General features: G+C 41.0%; 1 protein-coding gene across 1 annotated transcript in view; it reads right to left on the bottom strand.

Annotated features, from left to right (window-relative positions):
• The window catches only part of LOC125460785 (protein-methionine sulfoxide oxidase mical3a-like), a 374,391-nt gene that overhangs the window by 175,322 nt on the left and 185,974 nt on the right, over positions 1-13,095 (bottom strand). The gene's annotated exons all lie outside the window — the stretch shown is intronic.

The following is a 13,095-nucleotide window of genomic DNA, read 5'->3' on the forward strand; positions in this document are numbered from 1 at the left end:
AGAGAACCCAAAAGTTCCACTATCCACAAGGTCAGTTAGGACAAGGATCAATCTGTACATGGAGTCAGTGAAGACAAGGGCCACTCTGTATAGGGGTCACTGTGTACATGGGCTCAGTGTGGACAGGGATCTCTCTGTGGACAGGGGTTGCTCTGTACATGGGGTCAGGTTAGACAGCAGTCACTCTGCACACAGGCTCAGTGCAGACAGCAGTCACTCTGTACGCAGGGTCAGTGCAGACTTGGGTCACTCTGTACACAGGCTCAGTGCAGACAGCGGTCAATCTGCACACAGGCTCAGTGCAGACTGGAGTCACTCTGTAGATGGGGTCAGTGCAAACAGCAGTCACTCTGTACGCAGGGTCAGTGCAGACTTGGGTCACTCTGCACACAGACTCAGTATAAACAAGGGTCACTCTGTACACAGGGTCAGTGCAAACAAGGGTCACTCTTTACACAGGGTCAGTGCAAACAGAGGGAACTGTACACAGGGTCAGCGTGGAAACAGATCAATTTTCTGGCAATTCCTGTCACCACATTATAGGAAGTAAATAATTGCTCTAGAGCGGGTGGAGAAGAGATTCATGAGGTTGCTGCCTGTACTGGAGGGTCTGAGCTATAATGAATGACTGGAAAGGCTGGGCTTGTTTTCCTTGGAACAGTGAGGACTGAGCAGAAACCTGATAAAGTTGAATAAAATTACGTGGGGCACAGATAGGATAGATGGGAAGACACGTTTTCCATTAGTAGAGGGCTCAATAACCAGGCGACTTAGAATTAAGGGAAGATTAGAGTGCTAAAAGGTGAGTTGAGGAGATACCTTTTCACTCAGTGGGTCTGGAGTTTGTTACCTGAAAGGGTGGCAGAATCAGAAGCCCTGACAACATTGAAGCTGTGTCCAGGCATTCATTTACATTGCAACAGCCTCGACGGCTTCAGACCGAGAGTTGGAAAATGAAATTAGTGCAGTAAGATGTTAGTCGACTGGCACAGACATGATGGGGTGAACAGTCCCCTTCTGTATTATAACTAATTATGATTCTATGAAGGTAGCTACAGCACAGGAGGCCATTGTACCCGTGCCATCAGTGCTCAACTTCCCAGTCAGCAGCTAATTATTGTCACTCCTCAGTTTTTTTCCAGAGGCCTTACATATTCTACCTTGTACATTTAATAGTCTGACAATCTTTTGAAAGTTGTTACAGAGCTTGCCTCCACCACACTCTCACACAGTATAGTTCAAACCCTGACAACCTGAGTGCATCTGCATCTCCCACACTCTCAGACAGTACATTCCAAACCTGAACCACTAGTGAACCTGCCTACCTCACATTCCCAGACAGTACATTCCAGACTCTAACCACTTGGCTGAATCTACATCCACCCTCTCAAACAGTACACTCCAGACCCTAACCACCATATGAACCTGCCTCCCCACACTCTCAGACAGTACATGGGGCGGGACAGTAGCACAGTGGTTAGCCTCGCAGCACCAGGGACCTGGGTTCAATTCCACCCTTGGGCGACTGTCTCTGTGGAGTTTACACATTCTCCCCGTGTCTGCATGGGTTTCCTCCAGGAACTCTGGTTTCCTCCCACAATCCAAAGATGTGTAGGGTAGGTGCTTTGGCCATGCTAAATTGCCCACAATGTTCAGGGATGTGTAGATTACGTGGGTTATAGGAGACGGGTTTGGGTGGGATGCTCTGAGGGTTGGCGTGGACTTATTGGGCTGAAGGGCCTGTTTCAACACTGTGGGGATTCTATGATTCTACATTTCAGACACTAACCACTCGCTCCATGAAAACGTTTCCCCAGCTTCTTCTGCCATCACTTTAAAGCCACGTCCTCGTGTTCAGTGCTCATCATTTTGAACAACTCTATCAAATTTCTTTCCATTTCTTCCTTCTGTAAGGAAAACAGTCATAACTTCTCCAATCAACGTATGTAATTCAATTGCCTTATCCTGGAAACAGTCTCATAAATCTCAGCTGCACACTTTTTAAAACCTTTACATTCTAAAGTCCAATACTCAGAATTATACATAATATTCCAGCTGAGGCTGAACTAAGTCTAACATTGCCTCCTTTCTCCTGTACTATCTGTTCTTATTAAGAGTGCCTTGGGTACTGAATGCTTTTATTTCTTATGATGTAACAGTTCCCAAGACTTACAAATATGGTGTCACTTGCAAATTTTAAATGTTGTCTTGTACAATGAAATACATAGATCACAAAGAGCAGCAATTTTAAAAACTGAGCCCTTGAGAAGCCTTGTAGAACCTTCACTCCAGTCTGGAAACAACTTATCATTCATGGCTCTCTGTTTTTTTACATTCAGCCTATTTCATGCCCTCCTATGGCTGTCACTTCTGTTAAATTTGCTGACTGTACAGTGATTTTTCTACAAGATAATGCTGTGCATCGAAATCAATGAGTACAGTGAGTACGGAGCTGAGTGTCATCGTGTCTCAACCCACTCCCCAGGCTCTGATTGACCAATTCTCCCTGTGTTGCTTCCTTGTGGGGACACATCATGGCACATCCTATAACCCTGGGCAGAAATGCAGGGGATTTCTAGACCAATGGTAGCTCTCAGAGATACAATATACATCAGTGCCCATCAGGCAGGTCACAGCTCTGGGTCAGATATGATTAAATGCCTTTTGGGTCGAGTTTAGAGGGTCAAGGACAGTGCAGTGGACTCTGATAGGTCATAAGGCCTTAAGATATAGGAGCAGAATTAGGCAATTTGGCTCATTGGTCTGTTCTGCCAGATGGCTGTTATAGATTGAAGCAAGTACCTTCTGAGAACATCTGCAACTGACAGGGTTCCAGATCTCAGGGCACCTGCCCTCCTTCTGGATTCAGGCTATAAGGTCAAGAGATAGATACAAGTATTAGATACGTCCGATTTTCTAAATCTTGCCCAGGTTATGCAGCCAGAAGAAAATGGCAAGGACCGTTCGACCTTAATGTCATCTGCACTGCTGTATACAGTTTTGATCTCCATACTTAAAGAATATTATGATTGCATTAGCAGCAATTCAGAGACCAGCCAATGTGTTCCTTCCTATGTGGGTAAGTGGGAGTGGGGTATCCTATTTGGAGAAGCAGACAGTAAATAGAAGTCCAAGAAATGAAAAGGTGAGCCTTTTTGGCTTGGAAGCTGGAACATCAGAACAAGTCCAGAAACATATCAGATCTTTAGACAATTACTGCAAGGCATTGATCGACTGTCAGCTATACAAGTACAATGACGCTATTGCTGCTGTCCAGGAGCTGTGATTGGCTGACACTAGGTCAATAACAGAGGTCAATTATACATTTTGCTGACTTGACAAAAATTCGGGTGAGCATTGTGAGAATGGAGGTGCTGTCAACAATGGATTGACATGGTCACTGAATTGCTTGTTGCGATTTCTGAACACCTTATATCTTTGTCCAGCTTTGGATGGAGTCAGCATCAACTGTATGTATCTGCCAATGCTGAAGTCAAATATCACTTCTGCAACATTGATATTCTTGAGCATTTACCAATTCAAATAAAAGTTATTCTTTCTGGGGGACTGGAGTGCAAGAATTCAACAAAACATATTTCATGGTAAACATGGTTCAGGGATCGTGGCACTGAAAAAAATTAAAGAAAATGGACATTGGCTACTCGTCACAGTGTAGGCTTTGTATTACCAACGCTTTCTTCCATGTTAGTCATCATCAAATGATCTTGTGGCCCATTCAGAGATCTAGCTATTGCCATGAAGCAACCTGATGATCATGAGTAGATGCAATCTGTCCAATGCTCTTCACACCTTCCATAATCTCTACACAAACTACAATACTCATCACTCACATATCAGTAACAGGATGGAGATATCACAGAAAAAACAAGTCCAAACACAACAGAATGTCACGCATGTTCTTACACATTCCCTCCCATCTGAGGGCTGACCATGTAACACTGATGAAGCAAAGAGATCTCTGCAGACATATCATCCACAAAGCTGCTGGAACCAAGTTTGGCAAAGGAAGAAACAGGAACAAAGATTGATTTTGGACTCAGCTTGCTGATTCATGTCGCTGAAATAAAGAGTGCAGCCAGGTCACTTACAAGTCTTCTCCTAAGTCTAAAGTACAAGACAATTTCATCCTAGCCAAAACAGTATGCATGAAATAAAAACAATGGCACTGGTATTGGTAACCTTGTACTATTTCAATACAAGTGCTGTGATTTACGTATATTTTACTATAATTTCTTTTCAAGTTTTATATTTGATCTAGAGGCATGCGAGTTTCGGTCTGTACATGTGAAGGGGATTAATGATTAAATTCTAGCCATTTCTGTTGTTGTTGTGATTTTTTTAATAAACACTCTGAGAAAGATAGTTCTTGGAGACTGCAGGAACATGTTTACATTGGGAGATTGTGTACAAGAAAATCAAATAAACAGTTGCGTAGCCAGTCCCTAGGTTGTGAATGGGCGTCCATTCACAAGTCAAAGTGTATGCAAATTAGAACACAATACAGGATATAAAAAGAGATAACAAAGTGTGAAGCTGGATGAACACAGCAGGCCAAGCAGCATCTTAGGAGCACAAAAGCTGACATTTCGGGCCTAGACCCTTCATCAGAAAAAAGGGTCTAGGCCCGAAACGTCAGCTTTTGTGCTCTTAAGATGCTGCTTGGCCTGCTGTGTTCATCCAGATCTACACTTTGTTATCTCAGAATTCTCCGGCATCTGCAGTTCCCATTATCTCTGACACAGGGCATAAAAAAGTTGTTTGTATGCCAGAGCTTTAAAATTAAAACTATGGGAGCGCATTCATAAGCATGAGCATTCATAATTCACAAACTGGGGATTCCCTGTATTATACTTTTGGTTAAGAATGCCAGAGATTGAGCCTTTTCCTTTTGATTTTGGGGAAACACCCATAGCTTGGAAGAAGCTTTGGAGGTTCTGTTTGGCAGAGTTTGCAGAAGTTTTAGTGAAGCTGGATAATGTAGAACAGTTACTCCTGACAACAAGAAACAGTTGAAACCCAGTCAGAAAAAAGGCCACTTTAGTTTAATGAGTTTAACATTAATATTCCAAAGCAGAAGTGTTTAGTTAAAACCTCAAAGGATTATTTAAAGCTGAGAAAATACATGTTTAGTTGTAAGAAGGTTCATTGAAGAGGTGATCAGATACATGTAACCAGGAATTGAAGCCACAGCTAAGTCAATCCTCTGTGTGATAGAGAAGAAAATTCTTTCTAGTATTTGAGTACTACAGGGTTTAATGAAATTGTAATTTGCCTTGGTTTTCAAAATCTTTAAACTTCTGCTATACGTAAAAAGTTTGGTTTATTCTATCTTATCTTTATTTCATTTGTGTAACATACTTCTGTTTTACAAATAAAACCAAATTTGCAGCATTGTATGCTAGCATTTCTGCGAAAGAATACCCTGTTAAATCAAAATGCAAGATAGATTACAGTCTGGGGTCTGACTTGTCCATAATAACATCAGCTGAGATCATAAGTAGTGGGGACTCTCAGCAAGATTTTCAACTCACACGATTTAATAGGGTTGTGCTTTTCATGCATAGTGGTTCTGGGCGTAAAGCAGCAGTGTATTGGTGGACATTATTGCGAAAGATTTGAATGTTTCTCCATGTTTGCTAAAAGTGAAAGATATAATTTGAAATCTTTGGATAAATTAAACTGAAAAGTTAGCAGATTAATTGAAGGCAGAAGTAGAAGCAGGATTTTGTAAGGATGAGAATCCTCAAGTGATGATCCAACATTTGAATTGGTAAACAAGAAATCAGACATTGGGATGGACAGCTGAAATTAACTAAAATATAACAAGAAGTGAAATAACTTGAGTTGTGAAAAACAGAGACTAAGGGAGAATGGAAACAAACAGAGCAATGGAGCTAAGAAAACTTGAAATGAAAAGGGTGAAAAGTGAAAATCAGGCAAAGAGATGTCAAGTGAGAATGGAATTTTCTAAAAGCAAAGTGAATTCTAAGAGAAAAGAAATTGGACAATAAGTTGGTCAAAGAAAAGCTTAGAATAAAAAGGAAGCGGATATAGTAGCTTAGTGGATAATTTCTGATTCCAATGAGGGATTGATTTAACAAAAAATCTACGCTTAGTGCCTAAATTCACAGAGGAAGTAATCAGAAGATATTTTACCTCATTTGAACAGATATCTGGAAAGATGGAGGAGGTTGGGCCTTAATGACACAGAGTGTTTTGACAGGTACAGCTATGGTCGTGTGTGTCAAGTTGTCAGAGGGACAATCTGAGGAGTAGGAAACTGTTAAACAATATTCAATGCTCATTAGCTTGTGCTTAAAGCTTATCAATTGAAATTTTCAACTACAAGAAAGAGACCCTATCAGCCATTTATAGAACTTGAAAGGGAGAAAGAAATGTTACAGCTTCAGTGCTTTAGATTGCTTAGACTAGAAAAGAAAAAAAAACAAGAATATAAAGGAAAATCATGGAAGAATTCAGAAACAGTATTCCTACAAATTTAAAAACTTAGTTAGATGAGCGTCAAGTACACCAGGTCTGAGAAGCAATGGTTCTGGCAGATACCAACGGTATCTGACATAGACAATAATAGTTGTGGAGATAGTTATATGGAAATCCACAGGAAACTGGAGGAAAAGAAAATCCATGGAAAGAAGAGGTACTAACAAACAAACCGATGTCAAAAGAGATAAAGGGGAAAATCGGGAATGAAAAATTAACATACTCCTACTGTAATAAGACTGAATACACCATAACCAAATGCAGAAAGTTAAACAGAAGCCAGATTGCAGTGATAGGAGTGTCTAAGAAACCTTCAGAGAAAGAAGCATCAGGGAAGGAAATAGGTGTTAAAACTGTAGTAGTAGTAGTTAAAAAAGCTATGAGAGAAAGAAGATGGTTCAGTCATGAAAATTATTTTCTGAACAGTGACAAAGAATCAGATGAGGAGCTTTTTACCTAAAAAGGACAGATCCTTATGCTTTGAATCAAGGAGGTAAACCAATGAAAATAGTGAGAGACACTGGAGTATGTCAGTCACTGACACTGGTTGATGATGCTATTTGTCTTCCAGAGGGGTTAATGAAGTAGAAATTATTAATCAGAGGCATTTATGGAGGTTACAAACCAGGTCATTTTCTGAGGGAGATTAAAGATTGACTTGGTAAACGGAGAAATAATACTGAGAGGCAACATGCCATAGAAAGAATTGGTTATATTTTGGGAAATGACCTATCAGGTTCAAGGGTGGTAGAACAAGGGCGACTCAAGGTGGCTCAGTGGTTCGATTCCAGCTTCAGGCGACTATCTGTGTGGAGTTTGCACATTCTCCCTGTGTCTGTGTGGGTTTCCTCTGGGTGCTCCGGTTTCCTCCCACAGTCCAAAGATGTGCAGGCTAGGTGGATTGGCCATGCTAAATTGCCCGTAGTGTTCAGGGGTGTGGTTATAGGGGGATGGGTCTGGGTGGGATTCTTCAAGGGGCGGTGTGGACTTGTTGGGCCGAAGGGCCTGTTTCCACACTGTAGGTACTCTAATCTAATCTAATCTAAACAATCAGTGGATGTAAAAGGAAGTAAAAATGCCACAAGAGAAACATCCTGGATTGTTTTCTGGACTGTGGTGTGACCAGATCACAGGCCCATAGAATTAGACAGGAAGAAGAGGAAAGTAAGAATCATGGTAATTTTAAACAATGAACTGCAAATGTTGGAGATCAGAAACAAAAACAGTAAGTGCTGAAGAACTCAGCAGGTCTGGCAGCATCCGTGAAGAGACAGCAGGGTTAATATTATAACTTCAGTGACCTTTTGTCAGAACTGAAAGCAGCTTTGAAACGGTGATATTTGCACTGATGATCGGGTGGGAGAACAACCAATGAAAGAATAGGTACAGACAGTATGTGCGAGAGCGAGAGAGACAGCAAAAGTGACAGCAAGAGAGAGAGTGTGAGCAGGAGACAGAGAGAGAGCGAGAGTGCAAGAGGGAGAGAGAGACAGCGCAAGAGAGAGAGAAGAAAGGATGTTGCCAGGATTGGAGAGTTTGAACTGTAAGGAAAGGCTGAATACGCTGGGGATATTTTCCCTTGATGCTGGAGGCTGAGGAGTGACCTTACAGAAGCTTATAAAATCATGAGGCATGAGGGGCATAGATAGGAATACTCAAGGTCTTTTTCCCAGGTAAGGGAGTCTAAAACTAGAGGGCATAGCCTTAAGGTGAGAGAGGAAAGATTTAGAAGGGATCTTAGGGGGAACATTTTCACATAGAGTGGTGCATGAATGGAGCAAACTGTTAGAAATGGAGGCAGGAACACGAGACAGCATCAATACAGTCATCAATACAACAGAGGAAGAGATGAGGGATAGTGCTGGTGTAGTTGCTCCTCTGTCTAATGATCTTATTTATGGTCTTTTTAAAAAAAGCAGGATACAGTATTACTACTTTGCAGAGTCTGAAACCTCAAAAGAAGTTTTTGCTAGTTAACTAAATTTGAAGCTTTTTCAAAGATTTCATTTGGTATTTCAAAAAAACATTTTGAACTTTGAAATAACTTGAAAACAAATAGCACTGATTTAGTTCAAGAATACTTGCTTGAAGTCAGCAGATTATAATCAGTATTATAATGCTACAACTTGAAAGAAATAAACAAACATATTAAGAAGAAATAGGATGAGAAATGATACATCCAAAAGGATTTTATGTAAGGATGGACCAAAAACAAACACGCACCAGACTGGATTGCACGGGGAAGGCAATTCTGAAGATAAAGAATTCCTTCAAAGTTAAACAATACATTTGAAGTTAAACAAGTTAATATATATAATCTGTTCTGAAGAATGATCACTGGACCTGAAATCTTAACTCTGTTTTCCCTTCAAAGATAACTGCCACATCTGCTGAGTTTTTCCAGCAATTTAAATTTTTGTTTCTGATTTCCATTATCAGCAGTTCTTTAGGTTTTAAGTTAATATACATATATTGCATTCAAGAGCCCTTATAGTAGATGACACTAGAAATCAACAAAGATACAAATATTTTCAAAAGCTTTTGGTAATTACTTGCATTGAGAGCAAACAAAATTCTTGAAAGGGCATGACTTAAGTGAAGAAAGAGTTCAACTTCCAGGAGTGTACATAATCTATTTCATTAATGACATTTTCAAATCAGTGGAATAATGTGACTGTAACTCTGAAATTCAGAATTGTTATTGGAAATATGGAGTGTTTGACAAGATTTATACATGTGATGTGGACATTGCTGTTAAGCACTATTCATTACCCACAAAAGATGCTGGTGTGCTACCTTAGGACAGGAATGGGCCATTCAACCCAGCATGCCTATTTTGCTATTTAACCAGATCATAACTGATTAGTACCTTAATGCCACTTTCCCACAATATCTCCGTATCGCTTAATGTAATTAGTCTCCAGAAACTTATTTATGACTTTCTTGAACTTAGTTAATGCTGGCGTTTACACAACTCTGGGGTACAGAATTTCAAATTCCAAAAACTCCTCATCCTCTAATTGAAGAAATTCCTCATCTTCAACTAAAATGGCCTATCTATTATCCTGAGGTTATATCCCTGGCCAGGGGAAACCTCATATCTTTATCTGCCCTCTAAGAATATTTTCTGAGATCCCTTCTTATTTTTTTGAAACTCAATAGAATATGGGCACAGTTTCTTCACTTCTTTCTCAAAAGAGAATCCCACCATCCAAGGAATTAATCTGGTAAATCTCCATTACATTCTTTGCATGGCAAGGATATCCCTCCTTAGGTAAGGTGAACAAAATATGTGAGGTCTCACCAAAGCTTTACAGCAACTGCATCATTCCCCTGGAACGCAAATCCTCTTGAAATGAAGGCTAGCATATTGTTTGCCTTTCTAATTGCTTGCTGTACCTGCATGCTATCTTTTAGTAACTCATGGGGCAAAGATCCTTTTGGGCAAAAGGATAATCAGCAAATTGGGAAATCTTACAATTGCTTGCCACATTCAAGTAATTTATACAGGCTATATACCATGCGCTGAACTTTGTGCCACTTCACTGGTAACAGCCTGTCATTCTGAGCATATGTTTAATTCCCCTCTCTACTCTTCGTCTAAATTGGATTGCTACCTAGTATCTTCGCTCAAGCCCATGTGGTCTAATTTTGTTTCTTAAGCTCCATTGTGGGACCTTACTGAGGTTTTCTGAAAATAAGTAAAGTCCTCAAAAAAAACTCTTAAGTTTCTCAAAAATGGTTTCTGTTTCAGAAATCCACATTTTGTCAATTGTTCCCTCTCGTTAAGATTCTCCTGCAGTCTATCCTTTAACACTCAAGCAGACAGGATCTTAGTGTCCGCACAGAAAGGAGGATTACCGGCCCTGAAGCATGTCTACCAGGAGGTGCCAGAGGTTGACTGCCAGAGCTCAAAACAACAAGGAACAACTTCGTGCAAGCCACTTGTGACAAGCTTTACCTTTCCAATACCAATTTGTTCAACCTTCTGAAGCAGGTGATCCCATCTGACCTCACCAAAACTCTAAGGCAGCATTGGCATAATTTCTGATTGCCAACCACCTAGCAAACTTTGTTGTCAAGCTTGTTGTGAGACACTTTTATCAAATGCCTTTGGAAGTTCATGCACATCATATCAACAGCCTTACCTTCATCAATCCTTTATTACCTGATGAGAAAACTCCAGCAATTTCACTAAACAAATCTGTCTTGAACTAATCAAGACCAACTGTTTGCCCAACTGTTCTCTCTCTTTGGGGTCTATTCCCACCTCTCATTTAATTCTTAACCCTTCTCCCCACTGATCTTCTGCACATAAACCAATATTTTCCAAGCTACCATCAGTTCTGAAGAAGAGTCACCAAACCTGAAATGTTAACTTTGATTTCTTTTCACAGATGCTGCTAGACCTATTAAGCTTTGTCAGCAGTCTCTATTTGTGTTTCTGATTTACAGCACCCATAGTTGTTTTTTTAAAATCTCATTGAATAATGTGGCATTTTTGAGGGGCTGAAAGGCCGACTCGTATTTTGAGGGGCTGAATGGCATACTCCATAGTATGGTGGCTCAGTGTTAGCACCACTGTCTCACAGTGCCATGGTTCAATTCTAGTCTTGGGCAATTGCCTTTGTGGAGTTTGCACATTCTCCCTGTGTATATGTGGGTTTCCTCCGGGTGGTCCACTTTACTCCACAGTTCAAAGATATGCAGGTGAGGTGGACTGGCCATATTAAATTGCCCATTGTGTCCAGGGATAAGCAGGGTCACACAGGGAGGCAATGGCCTAGTGGTATTATCGTTGGACTGTTAATCCAGAGACCCAGATAATGTTCTGGGAATCCAGGTTCGAATCCTGCCACATAAGATGGTAGAATTTGAATTCAATAAATATCTGGAATTAAGAATCAAATGATGACTGTGAATCAATTTTTGACTGTTGGAAAAACCCATCAGATTCACTAATGTCCTTTAGGGAAGAAAATGGCCATTCTTACCTAGTCTGGCCTACACCTGGCTCCGGACTCACAGCAATTTGGTTGACTCTTAACTGCCCTCTGAGCAATTAGGAATGGGCAATAAATGCTGCCTAGACAGCATCACCCTTATTCTGTGAATGAATTTAAAAAAAGGCGAGCTGGATTAGCCACGGAAACTACTTGGTTACAGGTCTAGGCTTGGTCTGGGTAGGGGGCTGACTCTGGGTGGGATGCTCTTCAGGACAGTCAGTATGGACTTGATGGGCTGAATGGTCTGTTTCTACACTGGAGGGATTCTATGATTCTCTTTCTACTTATTGTGATCTCATGATTGTGTAACTGTTAAAAATGATAATTCAATACAAAATTAAGGCTTTTTTCCACCACAGATGGTGAATTGACTAGCATCAGATTGCAGAACTCATCCTTGTACGCTTCTAAAAAAAAGTATAACATTTCCAAAACTTCCAGGCCTTTATCACCAATTCTGTGCCTGGATTTAAGACTTAGATAGACAAACTCTGGTTCTTTTGAGGCACTGAGGGACACAAAGAGTAGATGGAATTTGGAACTGAAGCTGAAGATCAGCTATGACCATACTGAATAACGGAACTGGCTCGATGGGTTGACTGGCATATTCATAGAATCATACAGGCATAGAGATGCACATCACAACAATGGACCCTTTTGTCCAACTTGTCCATGCCAACCATATATCTGAAATAAATGATTCAAATTTTCCAGCATTTGGTCCATATCAGACTAAACCCTTCTTGTTCATCTACCCATCCAGATGCTTTTTAAATATTGGAATTGTATCAGCCTTCACCACTTCCTCTGGCAGCTCATTCCATAGACGCAGCACCCTCTGCATGAAAATGTTGGCCCTTAGGTCCCTTTTAAATCTTTCCCCTCTCACTTTAAGCCTACGCCCTCTAGTTTTGGGCTCCCCGGCAGAATCCACACAGTGTGGAAGCAGGATACTCGGCCTGTCGAGTCCACACTGAACCTCCAAAGAACATCCCACTCAGGCCCATCCCCTACCCTATCACTGTATTTCCTGCCCTAGAAACTGTGGACAATTTAGCACTCCTGATCCACCCAACCTACACATCTTTGGACTGTGGAAAGAAATCAGAGAACCCAGAGGAAGCCGACATAGACAATGGGAGAATATGCAAACTCCACACAGACAGTTTCCTGAGGCTGGAATCAAACTTGGGTCCTTGGTGCTGTGGGGCAGCAGTGCTAACCACTGAGCCATCATGCCGCCCCAAGCCAGGGAAAAGGCCTTGTTTATGTACCCTATCCATGCACCTCATGATTTTATAAAGCTCTACAAGGTCACCCCTCAGCCTCCAACGCTCCAAGGAAAATAGCCCCAGTCTATTCAGCCTCTCCGTATAGGTCGAACCCTCCCACCCTGGAAACATCCTTGTAAATCTTTTCTGAACTCTTTTAAGTTTCACAATATGCTTCCTACAGTAGGGAGACCAGAACTGCACACATTATGCCAAAAGTGGCCTAACCAATTTCCTGTACAGACACAACATGACCTCCCAACTCCTATACTCAATGCACTGACCAATAAAGGCAA

This window comes from Stegostoma tigrinum, chromosome 18 (genome assembly GCF_030684315.1).
Source record: "Stegostoma tigrinum isolate sSteTig4 chromosome 18, sSteTig4.hap1, whole genome shotgun sequence".
Classification (NCBI taxonomy): Eukaryota; Metazoa; Chordata; class Chondrichthyes; order Orectolobiformes; family Stegostomatidae; genus Stegostoma; species Stegostoma tigrinum.